The sequence below is a fragment of the Tamandua tetradactyla genome, chromosome 3 (genome assembly GCF_023851605.1).
Source record: "Tamandua tetradactyla isolate mTamTet1 chromosome 3, mTamTet1.pri, whole genome shotgun sequence".
Lineage (NCBI taxonomy): Eukaryota > Metazoa > Chordata > Mammalia > Pilosa > Myrmecophagidae > Tamandua > Tamandua tetradactyla.
The window spans coordinates 163,278,082-163,302,568 of NC_135329.1; the positions used below are offsets into that span (position 1 = coordinate 163,278,082).

General features: G+C 36.7%; 1 long non-coding RNA gene across 1 annotated transcript; it reads right to left on the reverse strand.

Annotated features, from left to right (window-relative positions):
• Positions 1 to 8,029: 8,029 nt before the first annotated feature.
• Positions 8,030 to 16,636, reverse strand: LOC143677870 (uncharacterized). The gene is made up of 3 exons (XR_013172960.1): positions 16,467 to 16,636; positions 9,376 to 9,513; positions 8,030 to 8,185 (listed from the first exon to the last, which is right to left on the reverse strand). It is a non-coding gene; the product is annotated as an uncharacterized LOC143677870 (long non-coding RNA).
• Between the last annotated feature and the right edge of the window lie 7,851 nt (positions 16,637 to 24,487).

Genomic DNA, 24,487 nt, shown 5'->3' on the forward strand with positions numbered 1-24,487 from the left:
CTTGGGTACAAAGAAAACAGAATTTGATGGTTTGGAAAATTCTGGGCTTCCAGAAAGTAAGACCCCAGAGGCTAATATCACACGTGAGGATTTAACTGAACATGGAAGAACCAGTCAGCCATTTCAGTGTGAGTCAGGCCTGGAGATGGAGTTATCCAGGAAGGATTTGTGGAAAGTCCTATTGTGTGATGGTTGGGATACTTGTGTTCTGCATGCAAAACCATCAAGTATGTTGTGGGATCTGCATAAATGGAATCACTGCCACCCTGGACCAAAAGGGACAGATTGAAGGAAAAGTGACTTCAAAGACAGAACCATGGAAACTGAAGTCTGGAGCCAAGAAGCCTTGGGCCAGGAAAGCAGACCCACCCATGTGCATGGGAAGGGTTAGTTTGCCCCAGAGTTTTCAGAGTGTGAGCCTTCCTCCCCCTCGTTCAGGAAGGGGGTTGCTGCCCCAGGCTTCAGAGAGGGTGGATCACATTCCCTGGGGATTGAGGCGAGGCTGGCCATGGACCCACTATTTGGACAAGGGTGAACCTGTGCCCCAGAGACAGCAGAGAACCCAACCACTACTTAGATGCTTGAAGAGGGTGGAATGGAGAACATGGTGGTGTCCACAATGATTGGAGATATTGAAGCCCTCACTCTAGTGTTTGGAGAGAGCAGAGCTGTTGCACAAGCCCTTGGAAAGTATGGGAATGCCACTTTCTCAAGCCCTGAAGACAAGACATCACTCTATAGATGACTTTCGGACCTGGAAATGTAATGATGTTTTGCCTAGCAGGTTTTTGGAACGGTTTGGAACTTTGACCCATTTTCCTTCAAATTTCCTAAGGAAATAGGAACATTTATTCCATGACTGTCCCTCCATTGTAAACTGGAATCAAAACAGTTTACAATGTAAACTGTATTTTCTGGTTGTACCTGGAGAAAACTATAAATAGTCAACTTATTTCCATAGTTCCAGTCAGTGTGGTGGACAAGGTGACCTTTCTCTTCTTTCCACATTACCTTCTGTTCTAGTTTGCTAGCTGCCGGAATGCAATATACCAGGAACGGAATGGCTTAATCCCATTTTGTAAAGGCAGCCATTTTTTTAATCCCTATTCAGTACTGAATGTTTGAAACTATAATTAGAGATGTAATTCAGTCAAGATTGATTGTTAAGCTGGATTAGGTGGATATGTGTCTCCACACATTCGGGTGGCTCTTGATAAGTTTACTGGAATCCTATAAAAGAGGAAACATTTTGGAGAATGAAAGAGATTCGGAGAGAGCAGAGAATGCTGCAGCACCACAAAGCAGAGAGTCCACCAGCCAGTGACCTTGAGAGATGAAAGGAAAATGCCTCCAGGGGAGCCTCATGAAACAGGAAGCCAGAAGAGAAAGCTAGCAGATGATGCTGTGTTTGCCACATGCCTTTCCAGATGAGAAGGAAACCCTAACCCTGTTTGCTATGTGCCTTCTCACTTGAGAGAGAAACCCTGAACTTCATCGACCTTCTTGAACCAAAGTATCTTTCCCTGGATGCCTTAGATTGGACATTTCTATAGGCTTGTTTTAATTGGGACATTTTCTTGACCTTTAAACTGTAAACTAGCAATTTTTTGAATTCCTCTTTTTAAAAGCCATTCCATTCCTGGTATATTGCATTCCAGCAGCTAGCAAACTAGAACAGAAGGTAATGTGGAAAGAGGAGAAAGGTCACCTTGTCCACCACACTGACTGGAACTATGGAAATAAGTTGACTATTTATAGTTTTCTCCAGGTACAACCAGAAAATACAGACAAATTCCATTTAATAAATGTTTTGGTTTTTCAACTTTTGCCATAGGTAGTTTCTTTTGCTGTCTAACCTAATTCTCCATGTTACAATTTAAAGACCATTCTCTTTTACCCTGTCTTCAATAACAGAAAAGACAGACTCTTAGCAACACTACAACAATGTCTCCTTCACATTTTTCAAGATCTTGCTTGGACCTGCCTTCCTCGGGATCTACAAACAGCGATGGATGATTTTGGCTTTTCTCATAGGTCTGTTTCTCAGGCATTCAATAATTTTAATGGTCTTCTTGGCACCCTTTTCAATAGCAAAATTTGCTTGTAAGCCCCCCACAATGGGCCTAACCCATTTAAGGAGAGTGCTCCTGTAATACATTCTTACATCCTCAGTCTTCACTCTGACACTCTACACTACATACTGTTTCTAAGCAGCACTTTGAAGCTGATTCCCACTAAGCTGGTCATATGCGTTTTTGCATTCTGGGATGTCAGCAAAAATTTCAGAGTTGCTTGATATTTTATTTAGGACATAGTGCACGTGCCCAGTGTAAGAGTGCATGTTTTCCAGCTCCCTCCTGACCCCAGCACTTAGTGATATGATCATTGAGTCCATGAAGCTTGCTGTTCTACAATTTTGTTTGTTTTGTTTTTGTTATTTCAGTAAATACTACTTACATACTGCTGACTATTTCCTTACTGAATCTTGTAATATGCCCAATTATAGTATCATATCAGTTTTGAGAGGCGAATAATAAAAGATAATGGTGTCTCAATCCTGATTAGATGAAATCTCTAGTCCTGGATCTTTGAATTTGTGCTCACACAGATCAATACTGTAATAAGGAAGACACTCACACTATACAGAATTCCCTTATCATGTGTCCTGGACAAAGCCTACCTAATTCTCTGAGGCAACTAGAAAATAATGACTAGAATGAGCTATTTTGACCTTCAAGAAAAGTTTAAAATGCCATAAGAGGATCCTCTCCAGGGATACTGACTGTCGGATATGTTTCACTGCAGCATCATCTACACTGAGCCAAACATATAACAAAAGACAGCATATGTTTGAGCACTGTGCAGGTGGTAGATATTACACAAGGTGCTTATCAGATAGTAGCTCATTTCATCTTCACAACACCCATATGAAGTAATGCTATTATTATCCCCACTGTACACAAAAGGAAACTTAAAGTCTCCTAACTCACCCGTGGTCACTAAGCTCAAGAGGGTTAAAACTAGGATTCAAGACTAGACTTCTGCAACTGCAAAGCCTTTGCTCTTTCTGCTTTGTTGCTCTGCCTCTCACCAACCTAATAAACTTGGCAGCAGCACAGCTGATGTCATTAAGCATAAGTATGGCCATTTCTCTCTACTGGCTTTCTTGAAGATGACAGGGATCAGGCACCTCTAAGGTTTTGAAACGAGCAGTGTTGATGGCCAAGCTCACCATAAACCTGGGGAAGGGAGGGTGCGAGCACCACTGCTCCTCTGGCGAGAGGAGGGAAAGTTGCTTAATACCAGCAGCTGCTGGTGAACTTCAGTGAGGTGCCTGCTGGCTAAGCGCTGAATAGCCTGGCCCCCCTTTCAGCACAGTTTGGCTATAAGATGGATGAGATAACATTAAGTAGGTTAACAGAAACTCAGTTTTAGATTTTTAGATATGGAAAAGGGAGACTAGTTCAAAATAAAATATTTTAGTGGTTTTCGGGGTTTCCTTAGGCTATTTACTGCTGAATTTTGTAATCAGTATTAATATATGTGGGAGATGAGGCTTTATAAAAATGCTTTGTTATCTCAAAAATGGTCGAAAGGAATGTGGCACTGTAGAGGGAAGTGAAAGAACTATAGAAGGGGACATAATCAGTGTAGATTTTACAAGATTAGTGATGCTATTTTTAAACTGTATGTAAGGTGGAATTAGAAACAGATTTGCTTTTAGGTATAGAAGGCACAGTTTTTCTATTGTGCTAAAATATTTTTGCATTTGTGTATTTTTTAGGATAATTTTTATATTTAGAAAATATTCTACTGAGAAAAGTAATAATATCTGTACAAGTGGTTTCAGTTCACAATGAGATTTCATATTTCCTCACTTAATCCTTTAATAACTATAGAAAGTTTTTTCTGGGGGCATCATCCATCCAATCAGTCCCAGAGGTCCATTTCCTATGCTCAGTTTCATACTTATTTGGGTATCTGGTGTGTCCCCTTTCTGGAGGTAGGATTTTTTTTGAGTGACGGAAGATTGAGGGTGAAGGGTTTTATCAGTTTATAAAGGGTACGGTTTATAAAGGTTAAGGAGAATGTAACAGGCAAAAATTAAAAAAAAAAAAACAAAGAGCGGGTTTTGGAGAATCAGTTAGGACTAGGAATCAGGAACAGGGTTCTGTCTCTGCTGATAAGGAGCACTGTGTCCTTAGGCAACTTACTTTACCTCTAAGGTCTGTTTCCTCATTTGTAAAATGAAATAGAATTAATAGAAACTGTCTGATTCAATAATGGTAAATTGCTTTAGTGATTTTTGTTTTCCTCTTAATACTCTTCTATATTTTCCAAACTTGTATGAGCATGTATTACAGATCTACAAACAAAATGATTGTGTGGTTTAATTCTTCCCACCATAAAGAGACTTTCTTGTATCAATTTATGCCACCTCAACCTTTGTATAGGGCTAACTGCAGATTTTCTTCAAGGACATGATCCCAGAAAATACTAATTAAATTAAACTTAAAACAAACTGAGTTTCAATTATATTTTTGGAAGAAACATCAAGATATCTTTCTACAATATATAAGGATATTCTTTTTTTTTTTATTAACGGAAAGAGAGAAAAAAAAGAAATTAACACAACATTTAGAAATCATACCATTCTACATATGCACTCAGTAATTCTTAACATCATCACATAGATGCATGATCATCGTTTCTTAGTACATTTGCATCGGTTTAGAGGAACTAGCAACACAACAGAAAAAGATATAAAATGTTAATATAGAGAAAAGAAATAAAAGTAGTAATAATAGTAAAAAACAAACAAACAAACAAACAAAAAAAACCCTATAGCTCAGATGCAGCTTCATTCAGTGTTTTAACATGATTACTTTACAATTAGGTATTATTGTGCTGTCCATTTTTGAGTTTTTGTATCTAGTCCTGTTGCACCGTCTGTATCCCTTCAGCTTCAATTACCCATTGTCTTACCCTGTTTCTAACTCCTGCTGGACTCTGTTACCAATGACATATTTCAAGTTTATTCTCGAATGTCCGTTCACATCAGTGGGACCATACAGTATTTGTCCTTTAGTTTTTGGCTGGACTCACTCAGCATAATATTCTCTAGGTCCATCCATGTTATTACATGCTTCATAAGTTTATCTTGTCTTAAAGCTGCATAATATTCCATCGTATGTATATACCACAGTTTGTTTAGCCATTCTTCTGTTGATGGACATTTTGGCTGTTTCCATCTCTTTGCAATTGTAAATAACGCTGCTATAAACATTGGTGTGCAAATGTCCGTTTGTGTCTTTGCCCTTAAGTCCTTTGAGTAGATACCTAGCAATGGTATTGCTGGGTCGTATGGCAATTCTATATTCAGATTTTGAGGAACTGCCAAACTGCCTTCCACAGTGGTTGCACCATTTGGCATTCCCACCAACAGTGGATAAGTGTGCCTCTTTCTCCGCATCCTCTCCAGCACTTGTCATTTTCTGTTTTGTTGATAATGGCCATTCTGGTGGGTGTGAGATGATATCTCATTGTGGTTTTGATTTGCATCTCTCTAATGGCCAGGGACATTGAGCATCTCTTCATGTGCCTCTTGGCCATCCGTATTTCCTCTTCTGGTAGGTGTCTGTTCAAGTCTTTTTCCCATTTTGTAATTGGGTTGGCTGTCTTTTTGTTGTTGAGTTGAACAATCTCTTTATAAATTCTGGATACTAGACCTTTATCTGATATGTCATTTCCAAATATTATCTCCCATTGTGTAGGCTGTCTTTCTACTTTCTTGATGAAGTTCTTTGATGCACAAAAGTGTTTAATTTTGAGGAGCTCCCATTTATTTATCTCTTTCTTCAGTGCTCTTGCTTTAGGTTTAAGGTCCATAAAACCGCCTCCAGTTGTAAGATTCATAAGATATCTCCCTACATTTTCCTCTAACTGTTTTATGGTCTTAGACCTAATGTTTAGATCTTTGATCCATTTTGAGTTAACATTTGTATAAGGTGTGATATACGGGTCTTCTTTCATTCTTTTACGTATGGATATCCAGTTCTCTAGGCACCATTTATTGAAGAGACTGTTCTGTCCCAGGTGAGTTGGCTTGACAGCCTTATCAAAGATCAAATGTCCATAGATGAGAGGGTCTATATCTGAGCACTCTATTCGATTCCATTGGTTGATATATCTATCTTTATGCCAATACCATGCTGTTTTGACCACTGTGGCTTCATAATATGTCTTAAAGTCCGGCATCGCGAGACCTCCAGCTTCGTTTTTTTTCCTCAAGATGTTTTTAGCAATTCGGGGCAACCTGCCCTTCCAGATAAATTTGCTTATTGGTTTTTCTAATTCTGAAAAATAAGTTGTTGGGATTTTGATTTGTATTGCATTGAATCTGTAGATCAGTTTAGGTAGGATTGACATCTTAATTATATTTAGTCTTCCAATCCATGAACACGGTATGCCCTTCCATCTATTTAGGTCTTCTGTGATTTCTTTTAGCAGTTTTTTGTAGTTTTCTTTATATAGGTTTTTTGTCTCTTTGGTTAAATTTATTCCTAGGTATTTTATTCTTTTAGTTGTGATTGTAAATGGGATTCGTTTCTTGATTTCCCCCTCAGCTTGTTCATTACTAGTGTATAGAAACACTACAGATTTTTGAATGTTGATCTTGTAGCCTGCTATTTTGCTGTACTCATTTATTAGCTCTAGTAATTTTGTTGTGGAATTTTCTGGGTTTTCTACGTAGAGTATCATACCGTCTGCAAACAGTGATAGTTTTACTTCTTCCTTTCCAATTTTGATGCCTTGTATTTCTTTTTCTTGTCTACTTGCTCTGGCTAGAACTTCCAACACAATGTTGAATAATAGTGGTGATAGTGGACATCCTTGTCTTGTTCCTGATCTTAGGGGGAAAGTTTTCAATTTTTCCCCATTGAGGATGATATTAGCTGTGGGTTTTTCATATATTCCCTCTATCATTTTAAGGCAGTTCCCTTGTATTCCTATCTTTTGAAGTGTTTTCAACAGGAAAGGATGTTGAATCTTGTCAAATGCCTTCTCTGCATCAATTGAGATGATCATGTGATTTTTCTGCTTTGATTTGTTGATGTGGTGTATTACATTAATTGATTTTCTTATGTTGAACCATCCTTGCATACCTGGGATGAATCCTGCTTGGTCATGATGTATAATTCTTTTAATGTGTTGTTGGATACGATTTGCTAGAATTTTATTGAGGATTTTTGCATCTATATTCATTAGAGAGATTGGTCTGTAGTTTTCCTTTTTTGTAATATCTTTGCCTGGTTTTGGTATGAGGGTGATGTTGGCTTCATAGAATGAATTAGGTAGTTTTCCCTCCACTTCGATTAATTTGAAGAGTTTGAGGAGAGTTGGTACTAATTCTTTCTGGAATGTTTGATAGAATTCACATGTGAAGCCGTCTGGTCCTGGACTTTTTATAAGGATATTCTTTCATTTAAGAGGAAAAGGGATGATAGTTTTCTATACTCGATCTTACACTTGGATTGATTCCATTACTACACCTCTGGAAAATTTGAGATATTCATTCACACAGCATATGATCGCTGTTTATTTCAAAGCACTTTATCTATCCACTGGATCCAATTATTACCTGGAAAAGTGATCTTGGCTTGGGAAAAAAAAAATCACTGGGTAAGTGATCTTGGCTTGGCAACTACTTTGGTGCTTTTGCACTTAATTGTTTTTAGAATTGTTTAGTCCATCTGTTGTCTGAAATATAACATTAGATATTTGAAGTTTTGCTTCCCAGTGACCATTGCAGTCACATGAGAAGACTGATTTTTCAATATGCACTTACAAACTTTACAAAAATATAGAAAAAATGCTTCTGGTGTTGATGAGCAAAAAATATTTACATGGTTAATAATCTTAGTGAAGGTGTCCTTGAACTTTTCGGTTTCATTTGGTTTGGGAAATCCAATTCAAGCTGACTTCAGCTTCTTCAAGAATTGTCTTGTAAGATTTACTGATCCTCCATCAACAGTGACCCTTTCTATTTCCACCCTTTCCTTCTAACAGACAGAGAGGGCCAATTAATGTGCCAAGACAAGCTCAGGATTCCATTTCTTGTGGTCATGAGGTGTATGATTTTAGTGCAATCTACTTTGTGTTCTCCTCAGCATTAAGATGGACCCTTTAAAAAATAAAAAACAATAATGCAGCCTGAGGAAGTCACATTAATGTTTTGACTATTTTAAACTGTGAATAAAAATCACCTGGGCTATAATTACTAGTTTATACGAATGTAGGGTATCATTAAATGAGTTTTTTGTTGTTGTTGTTATTCTTAATACCAATTACTGGTAGACATGCCTACTTTGTTTTTCCTTTTCATGTGCAATCTATTATCCTTTAACTTATATGTGGACTTATGTAGAATAATGATTGATTACATGTGAACCTTTCATACAGTAGACCATCTAAGCTAAGCTTGAACACAAAGAGTAAAATGTTTTAAGAAAGATTCACATTTATGTCACAGGAGTCTCTGAGGTAGTAGTTTTAAAAGGTGTCATTTTATAAGCGTTGACCAGCTCAAACAAAACTATAATCACAGCAAATTAAATCTACCTTTTGTCAGCTTTTACTGAGCTGCTGATTAGATATTTAGGAAATAATCCCTCACTAAAATTTCACAAATCACATTAAATTGGTATCACTCTGTCTTAATTTGATTGTATTACATGGCCTCAGGAAACATCTGGCACATATCGTCTTTTCAAACTGTTTGCATTTTTGAAGTACAAGTATGTGATTTACAATCTTTATGGTTTCTCTTGTTCACATATTTCAGAGACTGACTCATCAATGCCATTTCTCCAAAACTGTTTTTGGAGAAACCATAACAGCGTATAAAGGCCCCATAGTACAAATGTTACAAAAGTGTCCTAACTATACTTTTTAGTCAAATAAACTAGCTATTATCTTCTTATAAAAACAAAACCAAAAGAACGAACTGTTTTAGTTTCTGTATTGCTAAAGTAAATACCATGCAATGGTTGGCTTAAGCAATAGGTATTTATTGGCTCATGGTTTAGAGGCTAGGAGAAGTCCAAATCAGACATCATTAAGGCGATGCTTTCTTCCTAAAAGACTGGAATTCTGGGGCTGACTGCTGGTAAACCATGGTCTTTTGTTCCTCTGTCCATGGCAATGCATATGATGGCCTGTCTCGGCTTCTCCTTTCTATTCTGGATTCTGTTGACTGTCAGCTTCTGGCTGCTCCCTCTCTGGCTTCTTTCTCTGTATGTGACCTTCCCTATAAGGCCTTCAGTAATACAATTAGGGCCCATCCTGGGCCATACCTTATCTGAAGTAACTTACCAGAAGGTCCTATTTACAAGGGTTCTCATCCACAGGAATGGATTAAGTTTAAGGACCTATTTTTCAGGTAGGCCAAGGTGGCTCAGCAGGCAGAGTTCTCACTTGCCACGCTGGAGACCTGGGTTCAATTCCTGGTGCCTGCCCATGTGAAAAAAAAGAAAGAAGAAAAGAGCCTGTTTTTCTCGGGTACATAGCTTCAAACCACCACCCTAACACTTCCAGTTTTGTGCCAAGCATATTTGTGAAAGACCAGTTCTTATATACAACTAAACCTAAAAGTCCAACAATAGATATAAACTGTCAGCTCAACCAGCAAAGGAATGGAAACTACTTCTCGGGTAGGTTTAGAAGGACTACTGGTCAAAATCTTTCTCTGATAAATTTCTTTTTTATGTCTCCCCAGGTTAGCTCTGGGTGTAAATATTGTTCGGATTGTCCCTGCATAACTCTATCACCACCTCAAGAGAAAGGAAACTTCTCTACTGGAATCTGTTTGTTTTGAAATTAAAAGAGGGAAGGACACCCTTCTGATATATAGTATAGAGTCTTTGAACTTAAATTTTATTTGTTTATTCTGCTGTTATGAAGTTAAACACTATTTTAAAAAATATTCCCAAGAACAAAACTATAAATGCAGGATGGAGTTAAGGGCAAGTACATCCACCTAAGATTCAGACTCTGACTTTTGGACGTAAAGATAATTTGTAGATAATCATAGCAGTTTGCTTTTGTCTTTGAGGAGGTGGCATGTCATAGGAGAGGATTGTGTGTTTGACACCAGACACACCTGAGTTTGACCCAGACCCTGTTTCTTGTTAACTATGTGACAAGTTTACCTAAATTCCTGAACCTCAGTTTCCTTTTCTGCAAAATGGTGATAATGATGTTTCTTTGCATAGTTAATGGAGGACCTAAATGATGCTGCAAATGCAGAACCTGGAACATGGTTAAATTCCTACATGATCTGAGTTTAAGGATAGACACCTTGAAAATCTACTAGAGAACTATCTATTCACTGATCTCTATTTCCTGAATCTGTGTTATGCTTTTTTATTATCTAAAACTATTATCACCTCATCTGAAAAAGTATTCCATTTGTTTACTTTCAGTATCTTTATCTGTCATAAAATTTTGTTTTTAAAACTTTCATGGGAAAAAAAAAACTATTTAAAGTGCCTGGAAGTTACTAACTTCATGCTCTCTAGATCTCCGTCTTTTATCGTTTCACTCACTTCAATCATTCCTTTTCTAAATCTTCATGTTTACAAATTAAAGTCCTAATTTAAGGGCCAATAATCTTTGAAAAATAGCGGCCAGTATCCTTTCTGATCTGTTAAGGAGGTGATGGTACTGACAGGACAAACCCCTGATTCATTTCACAAGAAGGGTGTACGGGCCTATGTTTTATCTTTTAATTATTCTAGTAGCATATAGATGACCTAAAATTTCCCCCTTTTAACCACACTCACATACATAATTGTGGCATCCCAAGGATCTGGACCCCCTTCTTTAGGAAAAAAATAAAAAGACATAGCTTTAAGCACATCACAGCATGTACCATCAGAGCACAGGCTAGAAGGAAAACCACCTCACTGGAGGGGGAAAGGATGGTCAAGCCAGTTCAATAGACCTTCTGAAACTTCTTTGAATGATTATCAACCTTATTTTCCCTATACTGTATCAATGCTGAATCTATAACCTGTATGTTTCAGGAAATTTTGAAATGTTACTGTTACATAAGAAAATAGTTAACTTTGTTAGCAATATGTGCATGCACTCTTTTGGCTCTGTGCCTCCTTTGTGCATGCCCTCCATAAAACCCTGCCTCCCACTCCGATCAATGCCGGGTGCTGACTTCATTTGCAAGAATGCTGACTTACATTTCCCAATCTGCACCAGTGGAAAGAATCTTTTCCTGTTTGTCCCTGATTAAAATTCATAGTAACCTTCTCCCTGGTATGTTATTTGGTCTCAGGGTTGTGTTGGTCTGGAGAATAATTCAGTGCTTTTAATTTGCACATAATATTGTGCTACCATCACCACTATCCATTTCCAAAACTTTACAATCAACCCCAATAGGTATTTTATACAAATTAAGCATTAACTCCTTCTTTCCTCTTCCAACCCAACTCCTGGTAACCTATATTATAGATTCTAGCCCTATGAGTTTGCTTATTCTATTTATTTCACATTATTGACATCAGACAATATTTGTCCTTTTGTGTCGGGCATATTTCACTCAACATGCTGTCTTCAAAGTTCATCCATTATGTCATGTGAATAAGAACTTCATTCCTTTTTATGGCTGAATGATATTCCATTGAATGTATATATCCCATTTTGTTTATCATCGGTTGATGGACACTTGGGTTTGCTTCTATCTTTTTACAATTGTGAATAATGCTGCTATGAACATTAGTGTGCAAATATCTGTTCAAGTCCCTGCATTCAGTTCTTTTGGTATATACCTAGAAGTGAGATTGCAAGTCACATGGTAAATCTATACTTAGCTTTCTGAGGAGCTGCCAAACCGAAAGGTCATTAACTTTTAAATGTGGTATGTTATAAAAGGCAGCCACTAAAGATAGCATAATAAAGTTATTCATGGGTGGGTTTCCCACATTTTTTAACATGCAGGTATAAACAAGGCAGCTATATAACAAATCAGCAGCAGCAAATACTTTATTTTACTACTCTAGTAAATATTAAGGATATTCAGATATGAAAGTGAAGTTTACAGGATGCAAGATTTTCCTGGTAAGACTGGAACGATTCCACAGAATGCAGGATGGGCGGCACCCTTATGGTTTCCTAGTTAGTAAATTATATAAAATCTGAAGATTTTGATATTTGATTCTATTTCTCTTTTACCTCACTCTCTTTTTTAGAACTTATTTTCCACATTACAATTGATTGGGTGTTAAGTCCTTATAATCTATGTAAGAGAATATTACTTCTGGGTCTGTGTTTATGAAATGAAGTCTGTTTTGATTTATTTGTCCACTTGGTGTTAAAATCTCTGGCTGGCAGTGGATTAGTTGGTTGGTTATTTGTTTTTTTATTTATATTTGGTTGGTGATACTTTTTCTTTATATATTTTAAATAAGACACAGACCCAAGAAGGGACAGATTCCATTGCTCATTGAGTGTTTACATATGGGATCTGATTATGGTAATTAAGCATAATTAAGTTTCATTCATTCGAAAGAAATAACATTTGATTTCTTCCAAGCATTGATGTTTTTCAGGATCAAACACAATCAAAGTGATTATAATGTAAACCACTCATTTCATTTTTATCATTCTCCTTACAGGCAATACATTATAATAAAAATTCATTGGAAATAAATTAAATTTTGGTTATCAATCATGTATGCTTAATATTAATGTCACATGCTGCAGAAGAAGCATTATGTAACATGAATATTGCTCATACATAAGTAAAACAACCTTATTTCCAAATAAGTTCACAGTTTCAGGCTCTGGGGATTAGAATTTCAACATATCTTTCTGGGGAATAGAATTCAATCAATAATTGCTATTTTTATAGACTACTGATTATAAACTATCATAGAAATACTAGGAATCTTCAGATGGGACATTTGGACACATAGAAGGCATTCAATAAATTGTTTTAGAATGGAATGAATGATAATTTTTACAGCTGTCAAAATCAGTTTTATATTTAATGTTTTATGACATGAAATTATCTGACACTATATAGAAGTGTTTGCATTATCATCCCTCTTAAATAGAAGGAATATACCTGGATGTCTCCTGTACAAGAAAATGCTTAAAGAATTTAAGGTATGGTGGATATGGGGCTATTTTGGACAGTCACTTCAGTTTCTGACATCCATGAGAAGTTTTTTTATAACCAAACAAAAAACATGAATCCACAAGAGGCCCTTCACCTGAGCAGCACGGTATTCCACAGATTCCAGGGGTAGCTGGTTGACACTCATCTTGAATATGAAGGATGCTGAGGACTCAAAAATGAGCACTGAGAATTATTCTCCTTTCTATACTAAAAAGATACACACCTTGAGGACAAAATTAAAGGGAAAGAATTTCACGTGCTTACTGAAAACATAAGAAAATTGTCCCGTGGATTTACCCTCTACATGGAATAAGTGAGCCTTGTCTGGACAGACACCTCACAGAGAAAGATGTGCTGACTGGAGAGATAACTTCACTGTAAGAAACTATGTCTTGAAGAACAGAAACATAGTTGCATAATTCTCAAACTGTCAAACATGAAGAACATCCAAATATAGCATCAATTTTATATTTGCTACTTATATGCATAAGTAGACTATGCATAAATGTTATTTCTACTAGTAATAATAGTGCAATTTTTCTTTGCACACCCCCTTGATACTGTATTCTTTAACTTCTCTGTCAGTCGCCTACATACAGATTAGCAAAAATTGAAGGAAAGTGTTTTAATTACCTCGACTTTCCCAGTATGCATGGAAGAAGGAAACCAATAGCAAGTGATCTAGACAGGATTCCATTCTTCTGAGCAGTTTATGCCCAGTGTAAATGAAAAATTAAGAGACATAATGCATCCCTAGTAATAAGCTAAAGTCTGAGGATATAGGAAAGATAAGAAATATCCATCTAGGAAACATCTCTATTTAGGCTGATGTTTTCTAGACCAAGTAAAGATGCTAGTCATCCCCAACATGGGGCAGAGAGCAAGGAGGAGGTAAGCACAAGTCCAGGATGTGGAAAATGGACAGCTCTTCTATATTTTACAGGTCTGAGCTTCACAGTAAACCTTCATTATTCCTTCTAAATTAAATAACACACTGATATTAAAACATAAGACGAAAACACATTCGGGAGACATGTGCAAACATATAATCATCTCTTAATTATTCTTGCAAATAGAGAACAGGGGTAAAGATAACCCAAAATGTCTTGTTAAAATCATTTTAATTGGCCTATGGCCATCATACAATAAGAAAAGTCAACAAGCAATAAGGATTACTGCTTTGAGATTGTTGTTAGTAGCTGTTTTTTTTTCCCATTCTTCTGAGCACTTTATGCCTAGTGCTAATGAAAAATGAGGAGACATAATACATCCCTAGTAATAAGCTAAGGTCTGAGGATATAGGAAAGATAAGAAGTATCCATTTCTAAGATCTCTTCTAGTCTAACATTATGGATCTGTGTCTGGAAGACAAAGTAAGCTAACAGGAGGATTACTGAGTTACCAATCTCCCAGAAAAGGGAAGAGGAGTTTTCTAAGAACCTTTGATCTTCAAAGTCAGAAGTAAACATAAAATAAATTTATGAGAGGAAGCCAATCTTGGGAGCCTACCAGGTGGAAAGAACCAATTGGCTTAGGACCAACTGGCTCAAGAGCAGAGAAATATTTATTATTTCAATTAAAATAAAAAAATAAGTTAAAAAAATAAAGGTGATAGAACAATTGATTTAATAATTTAATATTTGAAAAATTCTAAAAGGGAATTTCTACATATTCACATAAAAGAGTCATGGTCCCACTGAAATACCCAAACAACCTTGTATTTTCAGTGTGTGATACATAAATCAGCCTAAGCAAGTCTAATTCTAAGACATATTTATCCAGTATAATTCGTGACAAGGTTCCAGGCTGAAACTAAGGTAAAATTCAAGAAGCTGCTGTCCCTTCCAGAATAACCATGTGGGCAGCTGCAATAAAATTAGGTGAGCATAGAAATGCTGTGAACTTCTTGAAGGCAGAAACTGGATTTTATTAATCTGTGGAAGCCCAGCACCTAGTACAATGCTTAAGATGCAACATTAATTAAATTTTGATTACTAAATGTACATCTTATAGGTATATAACCATAGGTAAGATACCTGGGCTGGGAATAAGTCACAGATTGAAATTCAAATTATGTTGGTAACTTGTTTTGTGAACTTTTTTTTTCTTTTTTTACATGGGCAGGAACCGGGAATCGAACCTGGATCCTCTGGCATGGCAGGCGAGCATTCTTGCTGAGCCACCGTGGCCTGCCTTGTTTTGTGAACTTTTACAAGTCAATTCCTTTCTGTTTGGTCATCTAAGAAAAAGACTGCCTCACATGGCCTGTTGGAATGTTTAATGTATCTAATATGCATTGAAGTTCCCATATAAAAGTTTCAAATTACTATTATTAACTGAAGAACTCATTCCTTATATTTACTAAGGTGGCTTTCATCCAAATACATGAAAACACTTCCAATCATGGCAAATTACTCCTAATACTTTTCTAAAACCTTAACACATTTAAAAAACTAAACAAGGTATTCCTAGCTTGCATTTGTAATTATTCTTTTTTTCCAAGCCCAGATGGCTTCACTGTAATTGCAACCTTTGTAGTCTTTACCTGGAGGGGGTGCAAGGGTAGCTCAGTGGTAGAATTCTCAACTGCCATGAAGGGAACCCAGGTTTGATTCCCAGTCCATGCACCTCCCAAAAAACAAATAAATTCAACAAATGGTGCTTCAATAATGGGATACTCACATGGAAAAAGAATGAAATGTGACCCTGCCATACAACATACAAAAAAATAAAATAAAATCTTTACCTGGTTGCTTACCTTTACCAGAATTAACGAAATATTTACATTGAAAAGGCTATTAAGTAAATAGGGATGATACAGTAGATCCTTTGAATCACTGTAAATTCAAGGCCAGTATGACTTTAACTCTGTTCATTGTATCCGGACTAAGATAAATCTGCAGAAATCTTTAGCCATTATCCAGAGACTATCTCTAGACAATTAGAGCCCTTGGGTACACAGGCCAGTTCTAGGGCTTAGGTGGCCCAGCACCACCAGAGAACATCCATACTCAGCAAAAGAAACCTGAGTCTTCAATAATCCCTGAAACCCATTGGGTTCTTCTAGCACCTGAGGAGCTGGCACATGCATGTGTAGGGAGGTGGGGGTAGGGGCTATCAATGGGTCACACTCAAAGGCCCCTCCACTTCTGCTGCTCAAATCTAGGCTGAACTTCAGTACTGGGACTTCAGCCCTTACCAAGCATCCCTCTGAGGATCACTTGTCACTATAACACAGTGACATCAAGTTCACAATTGGTACAAAGCTCACCTCTCTTCACTGTTGAAAAGAAGGAAAATGCCAAGAACAACCCAAAGAAGGCAACAGTCAATAACAGATTCAAGGAATTATTGTGTCTGACATCGTCCTTTACATGATGGTGTGCTTGTATTGCTTTTCCACTTCCATATTTGACATAAGGCAATAATCATTTTGAAACTTGAAACATTTAAAATTTATAACGGAGGTCTTTTGCTGAAAAAGGAAAGGTTGGAAAGGGTATTTGTTAGAAATTCACAAAGGACCCAATATATATTTTAATTTCATAACAGTTGTAAAAAAAATAGAAAATTTTATGATTGAAAAGAATAAAAATCTGTTTTTTTGTATACATTGGAATTGATAAATTCTACTCTAAAATTTCACAAGAAATTATATACATATTTTGTTATGTTGCATATTATGTATTGATTAAAGCACTTTGATGAACAGAAATATTTTTATTTTGTTACATATACAAATATTTAGAAAGCAAAGACATGGATACGTGAGCCTCACTAATGAATACTTCTTTTTTCCTGGATTTCCAAAGGCTGGAAACATCACGTATAAAACCTGGCAAGATCAAAAGCAAAAATGTTCTGTACTTTATCAAAATCCCTTATGGATACCATATCTAGTAGTGTGAATTTTCACGTATGTCTTATGATTTCTTAGCACATTTCCAGAACTATTTTTTGTTTTAGGTTATTCAATTAATAGTGACTTAACATCTTCAATGAATGTGATATGAATTACACTTAAACATTGATTAACTGGTCCCAAATAATTAATAAATATGAAAATGTTTTTGAAAAGTACACAGTTCTTACACAAATGTAATTTAGTTCAATACATAATAGTGGAGTGACATCCACAGTAGGAGATAGTATTGACACTGCAGAGATTACAAGGGTGACAAATACAGATTATACTCTTTGATCGTTTTTCTTGGTTCCAACCTCCTTCTTTACTAGGAAAGTGAGAAAAGCTAAAGACTCACTTTCCCAAAGTACCTTAGAGCTAGAGGTGGCCATTTGACAAAGTTCAAGAAATGAGATGTAAGAAGTCTGCTGGAAGTGTTTGGAAAATGGTTTGTTCTTCTGATACAAGAAATAGATGTGGCCAGCACCTGCCCTTTTCCCTTCCTTTTGCACCGAGTGCTGAACTGATGCTGGAGCTGCTATCTTGTAATCATATGGGATAGAACAAGAGAGTCATAGATATGCTGGTCCTGATATCACTGAGTGCTGATGTAATACCATCAGTCACCTCCCCCCACCCAGCCCTTGTGTCATGTGTGAAAAATAAATTCCTGTGAATTTAATCCACTGTCAAAGTCTGTGTTGCTTAAAAATTCAAAAGCATTTGCAATTGATAAAGGATTAATACAGACATTTTTAAAATATATAAATAAACAGTGGAAGTACAAGGAAGGAAATTACATGAAATAGGAAGAATTAGGAAAGACCTGAGGAAGACTTGGTATGTGCAAAGAGTATGGAGGCTGAACGGTAGAAGTAAGGGAGAATTTCAGGAAAAGGTTATGCTATGAGCAAAAACTGTCAGTCACATGTAAAAATTATTATTTTTATTGTGCCATCTGTTCATATTTTACTTACATTTTCATTTAAGCCTAAGATTTAATTTAGATATTAAATACTACCAAATATTAATATATTCCCTAAAATATCAGAAGAACAATTTATTTATTTTGTGATTTTGTTATAAACCATTCCCCCCATATGAAAATGAAATTTTTGCAATTTTCAACTCACGGGAAATAATATTTTAACTTCTGGGATAATTTATTTTTGTTTAAGTTCATTCTGTTTTTCTTTTTTCTTAACTGTGTTTTTTTTCAAACTATAAAAACAAAAACATTTTAACTGCATTTAATCATGATAAATTATGGTTTATTAAGAAATGAAGGTATCAGTAGCCAATGATTCATTGTACCTTCACAAAACTGATTATTATTTAGAATATATATATATATATATACATATACATATATATATACTCTAAAATAAATACAATAATGAGCTCTTTGCCTCTGTATAGGTTTGGGCATCATAATTATAGGATTGTGCAGGATCAAAACAGCATGTAAGTCCTACAAACCAGTCCAGAAGAAAGCTTCTGATTAAAAAACAAAACCATCCAAGCGAAACAGAATGCATTTTAACTAATTGCTTATTAGATTCAAATATCTTTTCTCAGTATGAGCAAGTCCACTAAAAATCGCTAGTGAAAAACCAAATTTCCTTGTAAATATTAATGTTCTTCAAGGATGAGAATGGCCAGTTTAGGTACCTGTTTGGAGTGTAAGAACATGGAATAATTAATGTTGGGGGAAGTATTGATTTCTATTCTCTGAAACAATTTCTAAATAGATAATTTTGGAATTTCCGCCATCTATACATTTTAAGATTTCTGAAGGTAAACTTAATTCTGAGATATTTTGCAACCAGTTATCAAAACAAAAAAATCTGGTATTGTTTCAGTTTCCCCAAGAAAATTAAGTAGTTTTAATAAGTTATTTTAGTATAGAGTAAAATACTAACATGAGTTAGATAAGAAAAATAAGCTGATACATAATGACTTCTATTGTAACGAGGTATTTTTAATATTCTGAGTAGTTCAAACATAGATGACAGTTAAACCTGTAAAAACAAATTCCATGTGCAGAATATAGCCACAAAGGGATACATGCAATTATTTTTAATAAATAAATAAAAGGGTATTTGCTGGAAAGATGCCTCATATTACTCTGTTAGCTAATGGGAATGCAAAACTATAAAAAGACAAATGAAAGAAGAAAATAGTTGTGCATTTGATTTTGTCACTTAAATTAACATTTGCTTTAAATACTGAACTCATAGGCCTTTGCTATATATTTATCTATGCATATACTGGTTCTAATTGTTTCTTTGAAGCTTCAGGAATCTGGTCTATTTATGGCTAAAACATAAGTCTGGGGTTCTGCAGGTACTCAAGACTTGAGTAAAGTACCCTAAGCTAAGTAACTTACCTTACTTTTGACAGATCTTTAAGTTTCTGATGACTACCTGTATCTGCTTATGTCAACAAACATCGCACAACCTGAAGGCAAGAGACTGTCCCTTGCATACACATTTTTCTCAAACTTGCCCCACTCCTAAACACATTTTCTATAAAACCAAGAAATCATAGCTTGTTTCTTCCAACATTTGATGGCAAACATAAATAAATTGCTCATGTTCTGGAGTAAAGGTGACAAACCTCTTGACAAGACAGCCAAAGGCAGGGAGAGCATTTTCTGCTGCATCCCCACCCCCCACCACCTGAGAGAAGCAGTGTCTCTTCTGTTCAGCCCTGGCTGGAGGGATCAAAAATGTACGTGTATACGCATGCACCACCACACACCACTCTCTCTCTCGGTAACAGCTAGTGGCTATGCAGTTTTAGTAATTTATTCCACAAAATAAACTGACTGCAGTACAAATGGGGGAGAACCTATTAAAGTAATGAATTCAATCTCAATATCTAAAGAGTTTAGCCAAACATTTCTCAGATTTTCCTAATCAATTGCAATCATTACTTTTCTGTTTAGTTTCTCTCAATCAGATTGTTGTACTAACTTAATAAACAGATATACATGCTAAACTTTCATACTACACCTTTTAATCCCCATAACTGTACAAGCTATTATCCATTACAAAAGGGAAAATTTATAAACATATATTTTAAAAATGAATTCTTAAAATCCAGTTGAGGTGGTACAACGGTGGCTAGTGGCAGAATTCTTGCCTGCCGTGCCAGAGACCTGGGTTTGATTCCCAGAGCCTGCCCATGCAAAAATAAAAAAATAAAAAAGAAATTCCAGTTGAGAGGGGTACAGATTCTTTGTGGAAGTAAAGGAAATGTCTTCATATAGATTATGTGGCAAAGGCATGGCTATTTACTTAGGTTGGAAACTATGATGAGTGAATAAAACTGTTTAAAAATGAACAGAGAGAAACAAATGCTAAAGATAATGTGGAGAAAGAGATGTTCCTATTCACTGCTGGTAGGGAAGCTGAGAAGAGCAGCTCCTCTGGGGGGCAGCGCGCTGGTTCCACAGGACACTAGGGTGGGGATGCATATGGTTCTTGTTGGGCATGAGATCTTACTGGTTTGTACAGTTAGTTTGATGCCCCGATATATCTCAGAGTGATTTGGGCAGATAATAAAAAAGTATTTGCAAAGTCTCCTTGAGAGACTAAGGAGAAAAGGAAGAAATATTAAACTTTTCTCCCACCTGGGGAATTCCTGATATCCTCACAAGCAGTGGGGAGAACCAATTCAATAGTTGAGCCCTCAATCTTGGGGCTCACCCCTGTGAAACTTATTCCTGCAAAGGAGAAGCTAAACCTACTTATAATTATGCCCAAGAGTCACTCCCAGAGAACCTCTTCTGTTGCTCAGATGTGGCTTCTCTCTCTAAGCCAACTTGGCAGGTGAACTCATTGCCCTCCCAGCTATGTGACTCTCAGGGGTATAAATCTCCCTGGTAACACAGTACCTGACTCCTGGAGATGAGCCAGAACCCGGCATAATGGGATTGAGAAAGCCTTCTTGACCAAAAGAGGGAAGAGAGAAATGAGACAAAATAAAGTTTCAGTGGCTGAGAGAGTTCAGAGTTGAGAGATTATCCTGGAGGTTATTCTTATGCATTATACAGATATCCCTCTTTAGTTTATGGTGCATTGGAGTGGCTAGAGGGAAGCACCTGAAACTGTTGAGCTGTGTTCCAGTAGCCTTGTTTCTTGAAGATGATCATATAATGATATAACTTTTACAATGTGACTATGTGATTGTGAAAACTTTGTGTCTGATGCTCCTTTTATCTTGAGTATGGACAGATGAATATGGACAAAAAATAAATAATAGGGGAAACAAAGGTTAAAATTAATTGGGTAGATGGAAATGCTAGTGGTCAATGAGAGGGAGGGGTAAGGGGTATAGTATGTATGAGTTTTTTCTTTTTATTTCGTTTTCTGAAGTGATGCAAATGTTCTAAAAATTATCATGATGATGTACATAAGTACGTGATGATACTGTGAGCCATTGATTGTATTTTATGATTGGACTGAAGATTTCTCAATAAAAATATTTTTAAAAACTTTAAAGTCAGGCCACTGCTAAGAACATAAAAATCCAGATGAATCATAATCAAGTTCCTTAAGCTCCTAACATTTACACAAAATCTCATTGTTCTAGTTTGCTAGCTGCTGGAATGCAACACACCAGAAACAGATTGGCTTTTAATAAAAGGGGATTTATTTTGTTAGTTCTTCAGAGGAAAGGCAGCTAACTTTCCACAGAGGTTCTTTCTTATGTGGGAAGGCACAGGGTGATCTCTGCTGGCCTCTCCAGGCCCCTGGGTTTCAACAACTTTCCCAGGGGTGTGGTGACTTCTTTCTCCATCTCCAAAGGCCTGGGCTGAGCTGCGAGTGCTGAGATGACGAATGCTGAGCTGCGTAGGCTGTGCTACGTTGTGCTCTCTCATTCAAGCACCAGCCAATTAAGTCAAACGTCCTTCATTGCAGCCGGCATGCCTCCTAGTCGACTGCAGATGTAAATCAGCAACAGATGAGGTTCACGTACCATTGGCTCATGTCCTCAGCAACAGAACTAGGTACGCTTACCTGGCCAAGTTGACAACTGAATCTAACTACCACATGCATTATTGTTGCCAATAATCTTTATTATTTAATGTCTTTAACTTTTTTAACAACTTTTTTTTTAAAACATGGCCAACTTTTCCATGCAATTTTATCGAGATACATTCACACACCAGACAAATCATCCTGAAGTACACAATCACTGGGTCACAGTATCATCACATAGTTGTGCATATAATCCCATGATCAATTTTAGAACATTTTCATTATTTCAAGAAAGAAATTTAAAAAAAAAAAGAAAACCCAAATCCTCCCATTCCCTTTAACTTCCCCATTACTGACCTATAATATTGGTGCAGTATGTTTGTTACTGATGATGAAAGAGTATTAAAATACTGTACTCCACAGTTTACAATAAGTATATTTTCCCATATACCACTGTATTTTTAACTCCTTATAATAGTGTCATATATTTATTCTAGTTCATAAAAGAACTTTTTAATATTTGTACAGTTAATCACGGATGTTGTGATGACACTTTTTAATGAGCTAACTGATAGTCTCAGGGTTTGTCTGGGAGTTTGTTTTTCTTTTGGCTAGTTTGTTTATTTTTAAGCAACAATAAAATAATGATTGAAATAATTTTACTAAATTAGTCATTTGCTTAATTTAAGTAGCTGACCAATTCAATCATAACAGTGTTATCAATTACAGTATAAAGTGCCTGATTGAGAATGAAATTTGCTTAGAAATCAGGATATTCAGAAAATGCAACTCCATTTATGCATTGCCTATACAATAGCAAAGCATTCAACTTATTGGTAATATACACCCATCAAACAAGAGGTAATGCCATGGAACATTTATAAGTAACCCATGCTTTTAAAAGCTTTGAATACGTGGAACTGTACAGAATAATATTTATGCCACAAAACAATGCATAACAAGGTGTGGTTCTTGAGTGCCACACCATAATTGTTATTTAGGTTTTCAAGCTTGTTCCGACACCTGCCATCACTTACAAGTCTCAGGAGAGGAGCCAGGCTGAGATCATGGCAGGTTGCTGACTGGCTTGGCAGGTTGTTGAATGCTTTCAGTTTGTCTTCCACAGTCCCCCTTCCCTTTACTGGCCCTTCCCTAGGTGTGTCCCACACATATGCCCCCCAACACACACACATACACACACACACACACACACACACACACACACACACACACACACTTCCTCTACTGCCAAACCAGCTCAATAAAACATTGGGCTATCCTCTTTCATTCTATCCCTGGTGCCTATTTCACCCTGCCAGACATGGCACAGGTTATTCTTTGACTCATACAGAAAGAAGAATTCAATTTTCTCATTTTAGTAGAATGAAAATAGTAACTTTGCACTAGGAGGCTAAGCAAGGGAAATGATGTGAGTCAAAGGTCAGGAAAATATGAGAATTAGGATTATAACCATGAAAGTAAGCATTAAAGTTTCCCCATTTGACTAGGCTGTTTGCTAAATCTTTCCAATACACCAGGAACAACATAAAGCAAGAGTAACTTCCAAAACTGCACTAGCCAACAGCTCCGTTCCCCTCTATTTTATGTCTGACGATGGACACAGAAAGTGGTATAAAATGTATCCTCCAGGTTTTACAGCAAATGTGCAGCTAGAGAGAGAGGTTTGTATCCCTGGGGTTGCTCAAGGTCCATGGTTTTAATCATGAGCACTGAGGATGGTGCATTTTAGGTCACACTGATGTATAGAGTACTATGTTCTTTTTTAAAGAAAATATTTCCTACTTTCTTGCTTTCTATCACCTCAACCCAGTGACCCTTTAGTGACCCCTACTGTGGTTGTTTCCTCGGAAAGGCCACCCAAACCAGGGAAAGAGTTTCCCAAAGCTCCCCAGGAAGTTTGGGGAGAGAAGAGAGTTGTCTTGTCTAGGCAGGAAGTTTTCAAATGAGCCATACTTGTAAGACTCTAAAGAGGGCTCACTAGCCCTGGGCCAGGCCAGATTCACAGTGGAGTCTATCACTGGATGCAGGTTATTTTCCACCGTGAGCAAAAATCCAGTGAATTGCACATGGAATTGATCCCCTGAATGAAGTTAAGAAAGATTTGTCTTTTTTCTAACCTAAAGATAGAGACCCTAACTCATACCTTCTTAGATAAAAAGAAGAAAAAATCAAATATTTCAATAGCCTGAATAAAGATTCAGGATGTGCCTCACACAGCCTAACAGGAAAAAAGGCTTGGCATGTGTGGTCCTTGAAAGGCAGCCTCATGCAGCAGGAAGAGCTACTTACCAGGAAGCAGGAGGGATGGACTCTGTTTGTTAGTGAGATGCATGACCTTCGACAGGCTGTTCCCCATCTGTAAAATAAGTGAGTGGGTTA